Here is a 15,644-nt window from a genome sequence, read left to right as displayed (position 1 = left end):
TTTTTTCCCTAAATGGGTGTTTATTGAATAGTGGACTAGAACAACAGTATACAACGGGTGTATCTCACACGTAGAGATACAGACTAGGCCGCAATTTAATATGTTTTCCCTAAATGGGTGTTTATTGAATAGCGGACAAGAACAACAGTATCCAACGAGTGTATCTCACAGTAAAATATGCAGACTAAGCCGCAATGTAATATTTTTTCCCTAAATGGGTGTTTATTGAATAGCGGACTAGAACAACAGTATACAACGGGTGTATCTCACACGTACAGATACAGACTAGGCCGCAATTTAATATTTTTTCCCTAAATAGGTGTTTATTGAATAGCGGACTAGAACAGCAAATCTAATATCTTTCTTTTCTAATATCTAGTTTTTTTTATTGCAAGGTGAATCTCACTGTAACATATGCGGACAGGGCAGCAATAAACTCTTTTGTCCCCTAAATAGTTTTTTTGGTTGCAAGGCGCAATACAACAGTATGCAATGGGTGTATCTCACTGTAACATACACAGACAGGGCAGCAATAAACTATTTTGTCCCCTAAATAGTTTTTTTATTTCAAGGCGCAATACAACAGTATGAAATGGGTGTATCTCACTGTAACATATGCAGACAGGGCCGCAATCAACTTTTTTTGCTCCCTAAATAGTTTTTTTGGTTGCAAGGTGCAATTCAACAGTATGCAATGGGTATATCTCGCTGTAAAATATGCAGACAGGGCCGCAATCAACTGTTTTGTCCCCTTAATAGTTTTTTTGGCTGCAAGGCACAATACAACAGTATGCAATGGGTGTATCTTACTGTAACATATGCAGACAGGGCCGCAATCAAGATTTTTTGTCCCCTAAATAGTTTTTTTATTGCAAAGCGCAATACAACAGTATGCAATGAGTGTATCTCACTGTAACATATGCGGACAGGGCCGTAATCAACTTTTTTTGTCCCCTAAATAGTTTTTTTTTTTGCAAGGCGCAATACAACAGTATGCAATGGGTGTATGTCACTGTAACATATGCGGACAGGGCAGCAATAAACTCTTTTGTCGCCTAAATAGTTTTTTTTATTGCAAGGCGCAATATAACAGTATGCAATGGATATATCTCACTGTAACATATGCGGACAGGGCAGCAATAAACTATTTTGTCCCCTAAATAGTTTTTTTATTGCAAGGCGCAATACAACAGTATGCAATGGGTGTATCTCACTGTAACGGATCTACATACTAGATCCGTGTGATCAGTGTCTTTACAGCGAGGAGAATGACAGGTGGCTTGTTTACACAAGCTGCCTGACATTCTCCCTCTCCCCCGCCGATCGCCGAGTGACCGGCGGACATCGGGTCCGCTGGTCACACGCGCGGGGGGTCCGTGACCGCGCGGGCAGCGGGAGCGCGCCTCCGCGGGCGCGCGCTCGCTCCCCAGAGCCTCACAGGCGAGGGACGTAGACCTACGTCACTCTGCCTGTGAGGGGCTGACTGCCGCAGTAAATATACTGTGAGCAGTCGGCAAGCGGTTAAAGCAGATTGTTCCTATCTATGCTTTCCCTAAAAGCAATCTCTCCAGCCTGGCCCTACAGTAAACTCCTCTCTCCTTCCTTGCAAAAACACAATTCACTGCACCCCACAAAATCAAATCAATATAGATCGCTGCATGATAAAGCAGATTGTTCCTCCTATGCTTTCCCTACAAGCAATCTCTCCAGCCTGGCCCTACAGTAAACTCCTATCTCTCCCTCTGGGCAAAAACATTGTTCACTGCACCCCACAAAATCAAATCAATGTAGATCGCTGTATGATAAAGCAGATTGTTCCTCCTATGCTTTCCCTACAAGCAATCTCTCCAGCCTGGCCCTACAGTAAACTCCTATCTCTCCCTCTGGGCAAAAACATTGTTCACTGCACCCCACAAAATCAAATCAATGTAGATCGCTGTATGATAAAGCAGATTGTTCCTCCTATGCTTTCCCTACAAGCAATCTCTCCTGCCTCGCCCTACAGTAAACTCCTATCTCTCCCTCAGCAGCAGTCAGGAACCTCTCCCTACAGTAGTTATAGCAGAGTGACGCTCAGCGCTGTGTGACTCCAGCTTATATAGAGTCTGGGTCACATGCTGCACTGGCCTATCACAGCCATGCCATTAGTAGACATGGTTGTGATGGCTTCTAGGGCACACTAGTTAAACGCTTGCTGATTGGCTGCCTTGCACCTGTTGAAAGCGCGCCATTATAACTGCGCCATTAAAACCGCGCCAAAACATCAAATAACGTTACCGAACAACGGGCAGTACCCGAATATACAGTGAAATGTCCAGGTTCGGGTCCGGGTACCGAATACCCAAAAGTCCGGTACGAACACGAACAATACAGTCCGGGCTCGCTCAACCCTATAGCTTACCCTAGCCAGGTAAGCCTGAAATTCCATGCACTTGCCATTGAGGGGGTGATTTATATCTACTATTAAGGGTCATTCCCTTGTGCTAGATTACACACACATTGCTACTTGGTGTCTATAACAGACTTTACTTCTGGACTGAACTGATATTTATATCGCCCCAAGGAATTCTTTTTATACCCTTCCATTCTACATTGGAGTATAGCATCAAGCCAGTTTTACTCCCGATAGGAGAGTATCTATCCCAGTGGTCAGCTGGCCTCTGCATTTTGCAGTTAGGTCCCTTTATTATCGTCCCATTATGGCATCTACAGGGAGTGTGTATGAATGAGCACACTGTGTGGACATCTGCTGTGGTGTCTAGACAACCTTGTCTTTTTTAACTCCTTTTGTGATGGAGGTACGTTGTTGTATACCAAGTGTATGTAAAATTAAGCATTTTTCAATGAATCCTTGTTTATACAAGCTGCTTGGTCTATTATTTGACTCCCTTTATGGTTTTCTCTAACCCTATTTATTTTGTTTGTTTTCTTGGGTTATTTGGACCACACTAAGTGTACATAGTGGGATAGCAACAAACTGGTGGATGTAATTTATTACATTACCATCCAGTTTATTAACTAGGTGTGGTCTAAGTGGTTTTTAGGAATATTTTTGCTAATTAAAGCGTAGTTCTGGCCTCGGGGGTAAAATTTAGATAAAAATACCCCCGGGACAGTCAGGGCTAGTACATTCCATAATGGATAGCCTCTGAACTGTCCTGGGTCGCACTTGCATTTTAGAAGAAATACTTACCTTGAAAATTTCTTCTCCAGTGCTGCAGCTGAAGCCAGGGCGTCCTCTTCTGCGTCCTCTTCCGTGTCCTCTTCGTCCCAGAATGCACTGCACTGGCCCCACTCGTCACTTCCGGGGCATGCGCTTCATTCCTGCACAGCTTCTGGGCATGCCCAGAAGCTGTTTAGCAGGGAATGACGCGCCTGCATCGGAACTGATGAGCGGGGCCAGTGCAGGCGCATTGACTCCTGGGAGCGATGACGTTCAGCTCCCAGGAGTCATCGCAAACAGGAAGAGATGGCGCAGGCCGCGTCCGAAGAGGGAGGAAGTAGAAGGAAGGTAAGTATACTTTCTTCAAAAACAAGGTAAGTAAAGAAAAACAAAAATCGGGAGCATCCATTTGTTTTCCAAGGCATTCACAGCAAGCGGATGGGCCAAACTTGTTCTTGAGCCCGAAACTCCGCTTTAAAGTAATTCCCTCCCCCTTACCTGTGGACTTACCTATTCTCAGCTAGCTCTGGTCTGGTCACATGATTCCTTGTGTCAGTCAGCGGGGACTGCAGGGGAGAGCGCTTGACAAAGCCTAGAGTGGTGACATCACCCATAGGTTCCTATGTCCCATCTGTCTTTCTCCACTGCATACACCACTGGCTCACACAGGGGATAATGTGACCAGACTGTAAACAGCCTAAAAATAGGTGTATACATCTTTTCTACACAGGTTAGCCAGCACAGTGGAAACACCCACAAAATTAAAACACGTTATAACATTCTGCTACTCTTTCTAGAAGGGTGATACTACAGGTGTTACAGCCTAGCCACATAGAGAAGTCCAAAATCTAAAGAGCACCTTCAGGCATTCCATGGGCATAAATTATGCATCTAATTTCCTGACTACCTATAATATTTTTGGAGGCCCTGGAGCACCAGGACAGTGAAAACACTCACAAAATGAAAACATTTTGGAAAGTGAACACCCCAAGGTATTTTCTAAGAGGCATTGTGAATCTTTTGAAGACTTAATTTATTGCCACAAAACTTGAATAATGCAGAAAGAAATTGGAAATATATTTTTACACAAACTTAAAAATATTAATATATTTCAAATACACAACATAGACATACTTAGAATTACACCTCAAACACATTCTGCTTCTCCTTCCAAGTATAACGATACCATGTGATGCTTTTTTACTGTTTGGACTGACATTGTGTCTTGTGTTTCACACAAATCAACCAATTGTATAAAAAAACAATATACTGTAAGGGTTGCCTTTATATGTCTGGTCAGGAAATATACTGTAGCTTAGTCTAGCATCACCTATAGCAGTCCCAGTTCCTATAAGCCAGGTAAGCCTAGCCTACTGAGATGTGGTTGCCTCTGGGAATGCCATCTTCACTGGTCAGGAAGTACAGGAGACTAAAGGAGGGAAATATAATAGAGTTCATGTGGTTCCAGGGGTGTAGTTGTCCAGAGTGGAGGGCTGTGTCTGGGGTCTCGCAGGAACATAGTCAGTCAGGCGGACAGACAAAGGATCAGTCCAGGCAGCGGGCACAAATTTGGTCAATAGACAGGCAAGGGTCAGTAAAAATGGTAGGCAGAGGCAACACTGCATAGGTGTGGTGTTTATAAGGAACACTGTTGCTGGTTGCACTGGTCTGGTATCAGTGAAACTTGTGTAGCGGCAATCAGGAACACAGTTGCTGGCTTAAACTGGTCTGGTGACACTGGGGACTAGTACGGCAGAATTCAGGAACACTTCTGATTACTTACACTGGTCTGGGGACACTGAGCTGATGTGGCAACAATCAGGGACACTGTTACTGGCTTACACTGATGTGGTGACACTGTAACTGGTCTGACAATGGTAAAGAACACGGCTGCTGACATACACTGGTCTGGTATCACTGGGACTGGTATGGCAGTTATCAGGAAAACTGTTACTTGCTCCACTGGTCTGGGGTGGTGGCAATCAAGAACACAGATTCTACCTACACTGGTCTGCCAGCAATGTGGCTGGTGTGGTAATGATAAGAGAACTTTGACTTGCTGCACTATTTCTAGGGCTCATTTACACATGAGATTAGGAGTGGTAAAGCATTGTGGTTGAGTTGTGGTTTTACTGTCTCTAAACTGCAACCCCCTTTACCTGCAGAGGCAGTGGCCAGGGGTGTACACATGTTGTGGCTGCGAAAATTTGATTCACAGCTGTGGCAGGAAGTATACCTCTCATATGCCTGCCAATCATATCCTATTTAAGTAAATGGGGTTCTGGTGCAGGGGCCAATGGTTTAAAGCATGTGGTAAGGAGGCCGTACAACAGCACTTCATTGGCTGTTAAATGCGCTCTAAAGAGCAATCCAAGCACAGATTGTTACTCAGAAAGCATCACACGTGTTATCAAGTCCTTTTAGTGACACTTTGACTGGTGTGGCAGTGATCAGTGACACTGTAACTGATGTAATGGTCATCGGGGACATTGTGACTGGTGTGGCAGTGTTTTGGGACACTGAGACTGGTGCAGCAGTGATCAGGGACACTGAGACTGGTGAAGCAGTGATTAAGGACACTGACTGCTGCAGTGGTAAATAGGGATACTGACTGACAGCACTGATTTGGTGACATTGTATTGCTGTGGCAGTGATCAGAGACAATGGCTGCTGGCACTGGCATACAGTGATATCAGAGCAGACAGCCATTGTATATAATAGCTTCTGGTCATTTCTCCATGTGTGTTTGGCATTATTCATGATGCCAGTGTTTACTACTATGATTGCTGTGATTGGCCACAGCTATCACATGTTACAGGGCCATTGTGACTGACCCTGTACCATGTGATCACCTTGACCAATCACTAAGTCACAGTAGTAAGCAATGGCATCACAAATGACAGCCACTGTTTACTACTGTTCATGTGATTGTTGTGATTAGTCACAATGATCCCCTGGTATCAGGGCCAACCACAGTGGCAAGCTACCCCGATCAGTGATCTGCTGTGTGCAGCCTGGGGGCTTCTCATCGGTGCACATAAAGGGAGAATGTAAGGGTATGCCCTACCAAATCAAGTAGGCAACTGGCTGTCCATTTATACACAGTAGCCAGGTGGGAGGTGGTTAATAATTTACTCTCAACTGAGAGCTAGGGCAAATTAGCAAGTCACAGTGGGGGGAGACACAGTGCTGATGAGTGGTTTCACGGCATGTTGCACCATTTACTCACACAAGAACAATGCAATGGTTTGAACTGACAGCCCAGGAAACAAGGCATTATGCTATGTCTACGTGTTGGGGCTGCACTGGACATTGCTGCTAGCATAGCATCAAAGCATATGCTGTGAATGAACCCTAGGGGTGTTTGTAATCTACCCGGTAAAACTGAGCATAGCATTCCACTTTATAGACTTCCATAATGGAAGGGAACGGGAGTCCATCCAAAATTCAGAAACCTTAGTGATCAAGATGTGATAGCCAGAGACTGGCCAAGAAACATCAAGCATGAAGTTGGTGGCACACTCTCCATGATGAGAGGTTACACAGAACTGGACCTTGTCTATAAGCACCATTTCTTTCCACCCATGTGAGTTGCCTAATTTGTGTGAACTTGTCATTACGTTGATACTATTCGAGCCAGTGTGTCCAGTGTTTATTAATGGAGGAGAGGAAATCTTCTGATGCTGCAAGCATGTGCTCATAGGAGCCATGGGTATGCACAGAGGATACTACCTCATCTAGCAGGATGGGATCCTCTGTTTTCCAGTGGCGTGTAATGGCTAGCCTAGCTGCTAATAGTGTATGTAAAGTTACACAGCGCAGTTGGTGAGAGATATTGCCTATGCCTATGCTTAGTAAGGCAAATTTAGGGGATGGGTCAATATGTATTTTGGTAACGACTTTGGTAAAGACTTCTAACTTGAAGGTTGAAACTCATCGCAAGCCCACAGTAAATTAAGTAAACTGCCTAATTCACCACACTTTCTCCAGCAATTTGGTGATACTGATGGAGTAAATGCTTTTGTACTTAGGGCAGGTGCTCTTCTCAAGACTGAAAATCGACTGTGAAGCTAGTGTATAAGGAGACAGAAAAGAGCCTCTAAGTGTAGCATTTATTAAACATGAGGTAGCAAGGATGACAATAAATCACTCACTAGAGGAATGTGAAAAAAAGGCTCATCTGTGGAAGGAAGTGTCCCCATGGAAGGGATGGATGGCATGCCACTCCAGGTAGACAGAGACCATGGTTTCTTTCTACCTGGAGTGGCGTGCTATTCATCTCTTGCATCGGGACGCTTCCTTCCACCAATGAGCCTTTTTATCACATTCATTAAGTGAGTGTTTTATTGTCCTTCCTGCTACCTCATGTTTAATAAATTCTACAGCTAGTTTACTGAGGAGCCATGTACTAAGGTTCTGCCCAGGATTTGCGTAGATTCAATGTTTTATCATAGACATGTAGGAGGTTTGGTGAACCGGGCCTTTAATTTAACCAGGATAGATAGTAAAGTAGTCCCTTAAATTGATGTACCCAGCACCACCCACTGATCTTTGTTTGGTCAGGTTGACCCTAGAACTCCTAGGTTTTGTTTTTTTGCCACACAAACTTACCTAAGGTAGAATGTAGGGATGCAAAAAAGGATAGGGGCACAGGAATAGGCAAGGATTAAAAAATATATAATAGTTGTGGTATTTTAAGCATTTTGAATGTGGCAAATCTACCTGACTAAGTAAGGTATAGTTTAGAAAGCCCTTCTAATTCTTTTGGGCTCCTGTGATCTTCTGATCCTATCTGTCATTGTCTGGAGCATGGGTGGGCTTCTTCTCAGCCAGCACTCACAGCAGCAGGCACAGGACTAGACTTCCTAGCAGCCTGAGTGGCTCACATACATACCATGGATTTACTGGGGCTGGAGGTGCTGGAATATTTGTTTTGAGTGATATCAGTTGAGGCTGACAGAAGTCTGAATGGTGTCCTGAGCACCACTTCTGCTGGGGACAGAACTAGGGACACTTTTTTATCCAAAGACATCCTCCTGAAAGCAGGATCTCTCAATGGATGGCATGTTCACTCTATTTTAGGAGAAATTGAAAGAACATTTAGACAGGAGCAATAATAACCCACAATGCTCTATAAAACAAAATACAAATTTGGGCTAAAATTACACTTAAAATGATTTTAAATTAAAACTGTCTAAAAAGCAGATCAGGAGAAACTTGGTTTTCTCACAGGGTGCTGATATTTGTCCCACCTGGAGGCTAGCAGGCAAATATTTTGCTAAATACATGTGGTATCAGTTATGTGTTCCTAAGAAAGATGTGACTTTAACATTAAACTTTATTTAAATTTCTGTGTACTCAAATTGTTTTTCTTCTATTATATAAGCCAACCCCGTTCTCCACAGTGTAGACCGTCACTCAAGTCTTCCAGCTGTCTACATTCTCAGCACCAACTGAACTACCCGGTAAGCATATGCTGGAATATCGTTAATATATTATTAATCCTATTAGATTTATTTATAAGGAAAGAAACCTTGGTATTCAGTTTTCAGTTAAAGTGTAAATTCTATGTTTGATTCTAAATGATAGAAAGGTTCCTCATATAATTTTTCTATTAATAGTTTATTTTGCACATTAATTGTGTAAATTCTAATTTATTCACAAAATTTGAAACAGAATTAAACCAGCTATCAATCCTAATTGTAAGCTTATTAAAAACACTATCAACCAGATCAGACAAAGGTTTATTCTTGTGCACTGAATGGTAATTTTTTGCTTACAATTTTGGTAAAACTTTTATTAAACTCGAATTTCTAAATATCTTGCCCATATTAAAATATATTACAGTAGAAAGTTAGAATTCATAAATGATATTCTTTATTTTCACAGAATCTCAGTAGTCTCATTTTCCTTCTCTTTAAACTTGAAACAAATTCAGTTCACAGAAACCATTATCTGGAGACTCTTCTCATTCATACAAGAAAATCCCTCTAGAAACCATTAGTCCAGTTAGTAAATCAGATAGCTATAAATTCATTTTCATTCTAACATCCTTTAGTTCTGATTGAGTGAGGACTAAATTGAGTAACCCAGGTGAGGCAAAAGGCATCCCATTTAAGTTAGAAAGCCCTTGAAACCATAAATAATGGAGACCGGAACTTCAGTTCTTGTGAGCTCCAATAGCATCTAAGAATCTGCTGTGCTCTTCCTTTTGTGGGATTGAGGAACAAGATAGATCAAGATCCCTTAATCATTGTTTTATCCATGGGTAACCAGATTCAGTAAGGTCTGGAAAGCATCAAGCAAATCCATGTCAATAAAAAGCACTCAATGTTCCCATAATGGGTTCTAGATGTACGGGATCTTTTCTGATAGCTTAGAGCAAACAAACATTGGACCTTTTATTGTATTGGAACAACATATTTATGTGTATTATCATTAGGGGAACTCATGTTATTTTTGAGTCATCTTTTCAATTGTGTCTTCTTTTTCTTTTCATGAATCCAAATTATCCACAGAGCCCAAAGATGTTCACCATGAAGAAATCCCTGTTACTCTTTTTCTTTCTTGGGACCATCTCCTTATCTCTCTGTCAGGAAGAGTAAGTATGTAAAAGACTTTTTTAAATAGAAGTATGAGCTTTTAAAGCCTACCTTTGGGCAATCCATTAAACATATAGGGGAAATACATATATGAGGATTGTTGTACCAAATCATTTTTATGTCTGTTTATTCAGTTCTGGGATTTGTACAGCTCTGCTACACATTACAGGCCTTGTGGCCATCTCATCAATTACTTTGATTTTAAAAACATATTTATATAACTGGGAAAGTAAGTGAAGGGGGAATCTTTTTGATGAGAACACAATACAAACATGCCAGAGTTTCTAATCCTATCAATACAGAAAGGAGTGTAAACCAAACCTGGATAAAAAAAATCCAAGAAAATTTTAATTTTAGGTAATTAGGTCATATAAGAACAGCCAACGTGTTTCAGGTACCACATCACTCCCCTTCATTGGGATTTAATACAGGATACATTTTAAATGTAGAATACATCCTTCCCTGTTCCAACTAAACCAATAGACAATTTTGACTGGATGCCCCCCCCCCCCCTGTCAGCAACATAAAAAACTAAAGGTGGGGTTAGGTGGGATGATGTGAACAGGGGAGGAATTTGGATAGGTGTACAGGTGTGGAGGTGGGAGTGGCTTGCATGAAGTTTTCCATCATCTGTATGCACAAGTTTGAAAATATGTTGTTCTGGAGTATAAAGGGTGACAAAGAAGAGTCCAAGATCTGCCTGACCTACAATACCAGGGGTGGAGACATCTCCATTGCTATACTGTGTGCAGATAGTACAGGGGCGTATTGACCAGCATCAGTCCAGGGGGGAATGTGAGTGCCAAGACTGGTGGGTTAGGGCAAATGTTTGGAGGGATTCCTGGGAGTCGTAAGGAGAGTCAGAATTGGGGCTGAGTATACTGGGGAAGGGTGCACTTAGTTTTTAGGCTCTGTGCTGCACAGTGTCCTGTTGGATTTGTGCCACTGGGGGATTGGAAACAGAGGCATTTTTTTTTCTGTGATATTAGAATCCATACATTTAGATATAATGGGTACCATACAATAGTTCAGATGGAGACAAAAAATCCTTGGAGTGCTCAAGGGGAGAGTGGAGTTGGTGATGTATAAGATGAACTTGGAATGTCCTGAGAGATGCTTGTCATCATTAAAGGGGCAAGGTGGGTGAAGGGTAGTGCAGAGAAGGTGTAACAAAAAAAGGGGAAAGGAGAAAAGAAAAGTGGGGGAGGGAGGTGGGGGAGGAAGGACGGTGAGATGCAGAACAGGACAAGTGTATTCCAAGGATACACCACCATTCAGAGGTCCAAAAGGTCCAGCCTAAATCCCACTGGAAGATTGTATAAGAGCCGGGGATATGACATTTATTTGTTTGTTGTATCAGTCAGCCTGGCTTCTGTTTTTTTCATGCAGAATGCTTGATTAAGTGAACCCTGGACATGGCCAAAGAAAGAGCGGGCAATTTTCTAGGCTTTAGCAATTGTTTGACTGCTGTAAAAACATGAACACATTAGAAGGTAATTTGAATTGGATTTTGGAAAAGCCTGGAGGTTCAAGGTTTAAGAGTGCATATTGAGCTAAGAAGGTGACCACTGACCACAGAGACCATCAGTTCCAAGATCATCTGAAATCTTTCTTTTAGGAACTGCCATGTCATTGGGCAAGTTCCTAATTAGACATTTACAATTCGTTTTGGTACGAATATAAGTTAGGACAAATTTTTGGATATTTGGATTGTATCCAAATCTCTGAATGAAATAGTAATGAATTTAATTGAAATTTGTTGAAATTCATTTTGTTTATTCTTCTAACAAATTCAAAATTTTCAGAACAACTCAAATTTGGATTGGTCAAAAAATTATGGACCGATTTTAATTCTGTGTGAAGAATAGCTGGTTGTTAAAAAGTGGGCTGGGAAGCCGGCCGCCACGTCCTTGACAACCGATGACTCATCAGCTGTCATTAGACTTCTCCACTGAGAGCTGAAATGTGAAAAAAAGAATGCCGGCAATAAAAAAATCCTCAGTTCACCCTAAAGCACCTTCTCCCTATGTTGATAGGGACAAGTGCCTCTTCCCCACAACCCTGGGCTGTGGTTGTGGGGCTCATCGGAATCTGGAAGCCCCTTTTAACAAGTGGGCCCCCCAGATCCCACCCCCCCAAGTGAATGCGTATTGGGCACATTGTACCCCTACCCATTCACCAAAAAAGTGTAAAGAGCTCCCTAATAACCAGGTATTCTTCCTACAGAATTCAATCGTTTTTCATATGATCCCAATTTGAATCGTTTCAAAAATGTGGAATTTGATAGAAAATGATTAAACCAAATTAAACTAAACTAAACAATTTCCAAAACGTAACATAACAAATCTATCCGAAACTAAAGATATTTTTCCGTTCTGCACGTGTCTATTAGGGATGATCGAACTTTTGAAAAGTTCGGTTCGACCAGAACACCCGAACTTCCCGAAAGTTCGGCCTGGATTTCAGAACCCCATTGAAATCAATGGGACCTGAACTTCGGTAATAAAAAAACACCATTTTGAAGCCCTAAAACCCAATAAATGCCCCTAAAAAGTGCCTAGGGTTCTGGGTCATGCCCCAGGGACTTTTAATCACACAAAAAAGTTCTTACAAATTGTCGTTTTTGATAGAGAGCCAATTATTGAAAAAAATATTGAAAAAAAAAATTAGATTTCTTTGGATTTAGTGTCTGGGGGGTGTAAAAAGTGTACCTGTGTAGCATGTCCAGAACCAGAAACAAAAAAAAGATTGTTTGTATTAGAATTGCAGTAGAGCAGGATAGTTTTTGTTGCAGGCGTTTATTGGGATTTTTTGTGGACGTATTTGGAGGCAGGCATGACATCTGAACTTCTGTGTAGGGGTATATACACACACTCATGTATGTATATAAACACATACACATATATAGGTGTGAAAGTAGCAGAACCCTATGGCTGCGCTAATGAAATTATTTGCAGCCATAGGGCTTCGCTCCTATCACACCTATATGTGTGTATGTGTATAAATACATATATGTGTGTGTGTGTATATATACCCCTATGCAGAAGTTCATATGTTATGCCTGCCTCCAAAGACGCCCAAAAAATGCCCAAAAAAAACGCCTGCAACAACACACCTGGGCATTTTTATTGCAGGCGTTTTTTTTTGGGCATTTTTTGGGCGTCTTTGGAGGCAGGCATGACATCTGAACTTCTGTGTAGGGGTATATATACACACACACATGTATGTATATATACACATACACATATATAGGTCTGAAAGTAGCAGAACCCTATGGCTGCGCTAATGAAATTATTTGCAGCCATAGGGCTTCGCTCCTATCACACCTATATGTGTGTATTTGTATAAATACATATATGTGTGTGTGTATATATACCCCTACATAGAAGTTCAGATGTCATGCCTGCCTCCAAAGACATCCACAAAAAAGCCCAATAAACGCCTGCAACAAAAACGGCCAGGTGTAAAAGTAGCGAAGCCACTATCCTGCTCTATTGCAATTCTAATACAAACAATCTTTTTTCTATTGCGGTCACCCTGACATGGAAGGGTTTGGTCACCCTGGCATAGCAGTCAGAGTCAGTACACCCTACACTACACTACGGTCACCCTGGCACTTAACACTTTCCCTACAGAAACTAGATTTTTGAATCTAACTAAAGTGGAAAATAGCACCCTAACTACACTAGATATCTCTTTCCTCACACTAATAATTGCTAAATGACACTTTTGAAGCAGGAGTAACAGAACTGCTTCCACTCTCTTCCACATCCCTGTATTACAATGCTAGCGATTTGGCGGGGCTATCTTATATACTGGGGGTGTATTCACTACTGATTGGCCTCTGGACCCCCTAGTCACTGCAATCACATTCCTAGCATCCTCCTGCCCCCTCAATTGGCTTTTACTGATGGTTCTAGTCCAATCACGGGCTTTTAAAGCCCAGTTCCTGTCCGTTGCATTTTGGTCAGTTCTGGTTGCCGAATTCCGAACTTTTTCAGCAAAAAGTTCGGAATTCGGCCGAATTTCGAACAGTCAATGTTCAGGTCGAACCGATGGTCGACCCGAACCGTTCGATCATCCCTAGTGTCTATTCCTAACTAGGGTTGGGCGAACGGTTCCGTTCAAGCATGCACCTGCAATACACTGAGTACATTCACCAGACCCAAAGGGCCTCTGGTATGGATTTTTCTTTCTTTCTTCAGTAGCCGGGTGCCAGCAATTATAACTGCGAGTTATTTTAAGTACGATTTCACTCTTTTTTTCTCTTTAGAAATTACATTTTTGCTGTAGCATGTTTTATGTATGCTACAGATGCATCACTTTACTGGCATATTAACCACTTCCATACCTCAGTACATCATATTACATCCTGGGCTTTGAGTGGGGATATCTGGATGATGGGTGCAGCTGCAGGCATCATTCAGATATCATTTTTTTTCAGCTGGCGATTCCCTGCACCATAAGAACACTCAAATCGGCTGTTCAGCCGCTTGATTGTTCTTACAGGTGTTCTTACTCCCCCTCTGTTCGGGAGTTCTGCTGTGAACCAAACAGGGCGGTGTCCCGCCCATCCCTATTCTTGACTATAATGATGAGAAAGTTTGAAGGAGCTGCATGGACAGCTTTGGCCGAATGACTGAAATTCTAACCATGAATGTGATTTCCGTTTGGGAAAAGCTGAACATATTGCAATTGTAATGAGCATGTTCTAAAGAACAAAAGAAACCTTTTTCGATTGTATCTGGGGGTCCATCCAAATAGAAGGTCTGGAGGAGATTTGAAGGGCTTTCAAACAAAATCAATTGCTACAACGATGGAAAGATCAAATGCTCTGGACAATGATTCTTCGGAATTTCCATATGCACAAATTTCTACTGGTATATGGCCAGCTTTAGCCGTGTCCACTTACTGATGAGAAAGCTCTGTGCCATAGCATGGAACACATCAGAATGCTTCCGCTGGATATTCAATAAGGAATTTAACTTTGTGGAATCACACTGTGTGGTATTCTTTAGCATGTTAATGTGATCATAAAATAGTAGTCAATGCGTCTTAAAAATACACAATTATGGTCCCAGTGAAATACAGTTTTTGTGTAATAATTAACGTTGTCTTATGTAACGATAACTGTGTCTTCTCTCAGGAGAAATGCTGATGAGGATGATGGGGAAATGACAGAGGAAGTGAAAAGAGGTATCCTGGATTCGCTGAAGAATTTAGCTAAAAATGCAGCCCAGATTCTGCTGAATAAGGCATCTTGTAAACTTTCTGGACAATGTTAAAACATGAATTGGAAGTCATTTGATGCAGAATATCATTTAGCTAAATACTAAATGTCTGATAAAAAATAAAAATATCACATGCACTGTGTTTTCTTCTTTATTACTTGATGAACTTATTTTAGTTGGGGGAAAATATAGCCTTTAGAGCACTTTCCAGGGAATGTAAATCACCTATCAGCTTTCAGTTGCATCCATCATCCTCAATGATCCAGATAGATCCTCCACTTTATCCAATCAAGATAAAAGCATACAGAGTATATCAGGCATTGCTAAGGCAGGCCATAGATTATGTGATTTTCTTTCCTCCTGCAATGGCAGAGTCATTGTGTTCTCCCGGTGTGGTGTGGTGGAGGGGGCATGGTAAGCCACCCCTGACTTTAGAACACAGTGATTATTGCTAACTGCTATAGCTGTTGGCAATAGTCACATTCCAAAAATCTGACATGCTGGTTGTAAGCAAGTTGATCGATAGATCAAGTTGGGTACAATTAGCCTGCCCATAGATGATTCGCATCTCGGCCGACCCTGCTGAACCGGCCAAGATGCAAACCTTCTATGGCCGGCTTTTACTTTCAGGCCAGGTTTACACCAATA

The 15,644-nt window shown here is 41.9% G+C and overlaps 2 long non-coding RNA genes across 2 annotated transcripts in view; one reads left to right on the top strand and one right to left on the bottom strand.

Annotated features, from left to right (window-relative positions):
• The window catches only part of LOC309562998, a 108,393-nt gene that overhangs the window by 34,366 nt on the left and 58,383 nt on the right, over nt 1–15,644 (bottom strand). The window lies entirely within an intron of this gene.
• Nucleotides 8,546–15,138, top strand: LOC309563000. Its single transcript, XR_014225648.1, has 3 exons — nt 8,546–8,628; nt 9,682–9,764; nt 14,912–15,138. It is a non-coding gene; the product is annotated as an uncharacterized lncRNA (long non-coding RNA).

This window comes from Pelophylax lessonae (assembly GCF_965119305.1).
Source record: "Pelophylax lessonae genome assembly, chromosome: 9".
Lineage (NCBI taxonomy): Eukaryota > Metazoa > Chordata > Amphibia > Anura > Ranidae > Pelophylax > Pelophylax lessonae.
This window is presented reverse-complemented; position numbering and strand designations above follow the sequence as displayed.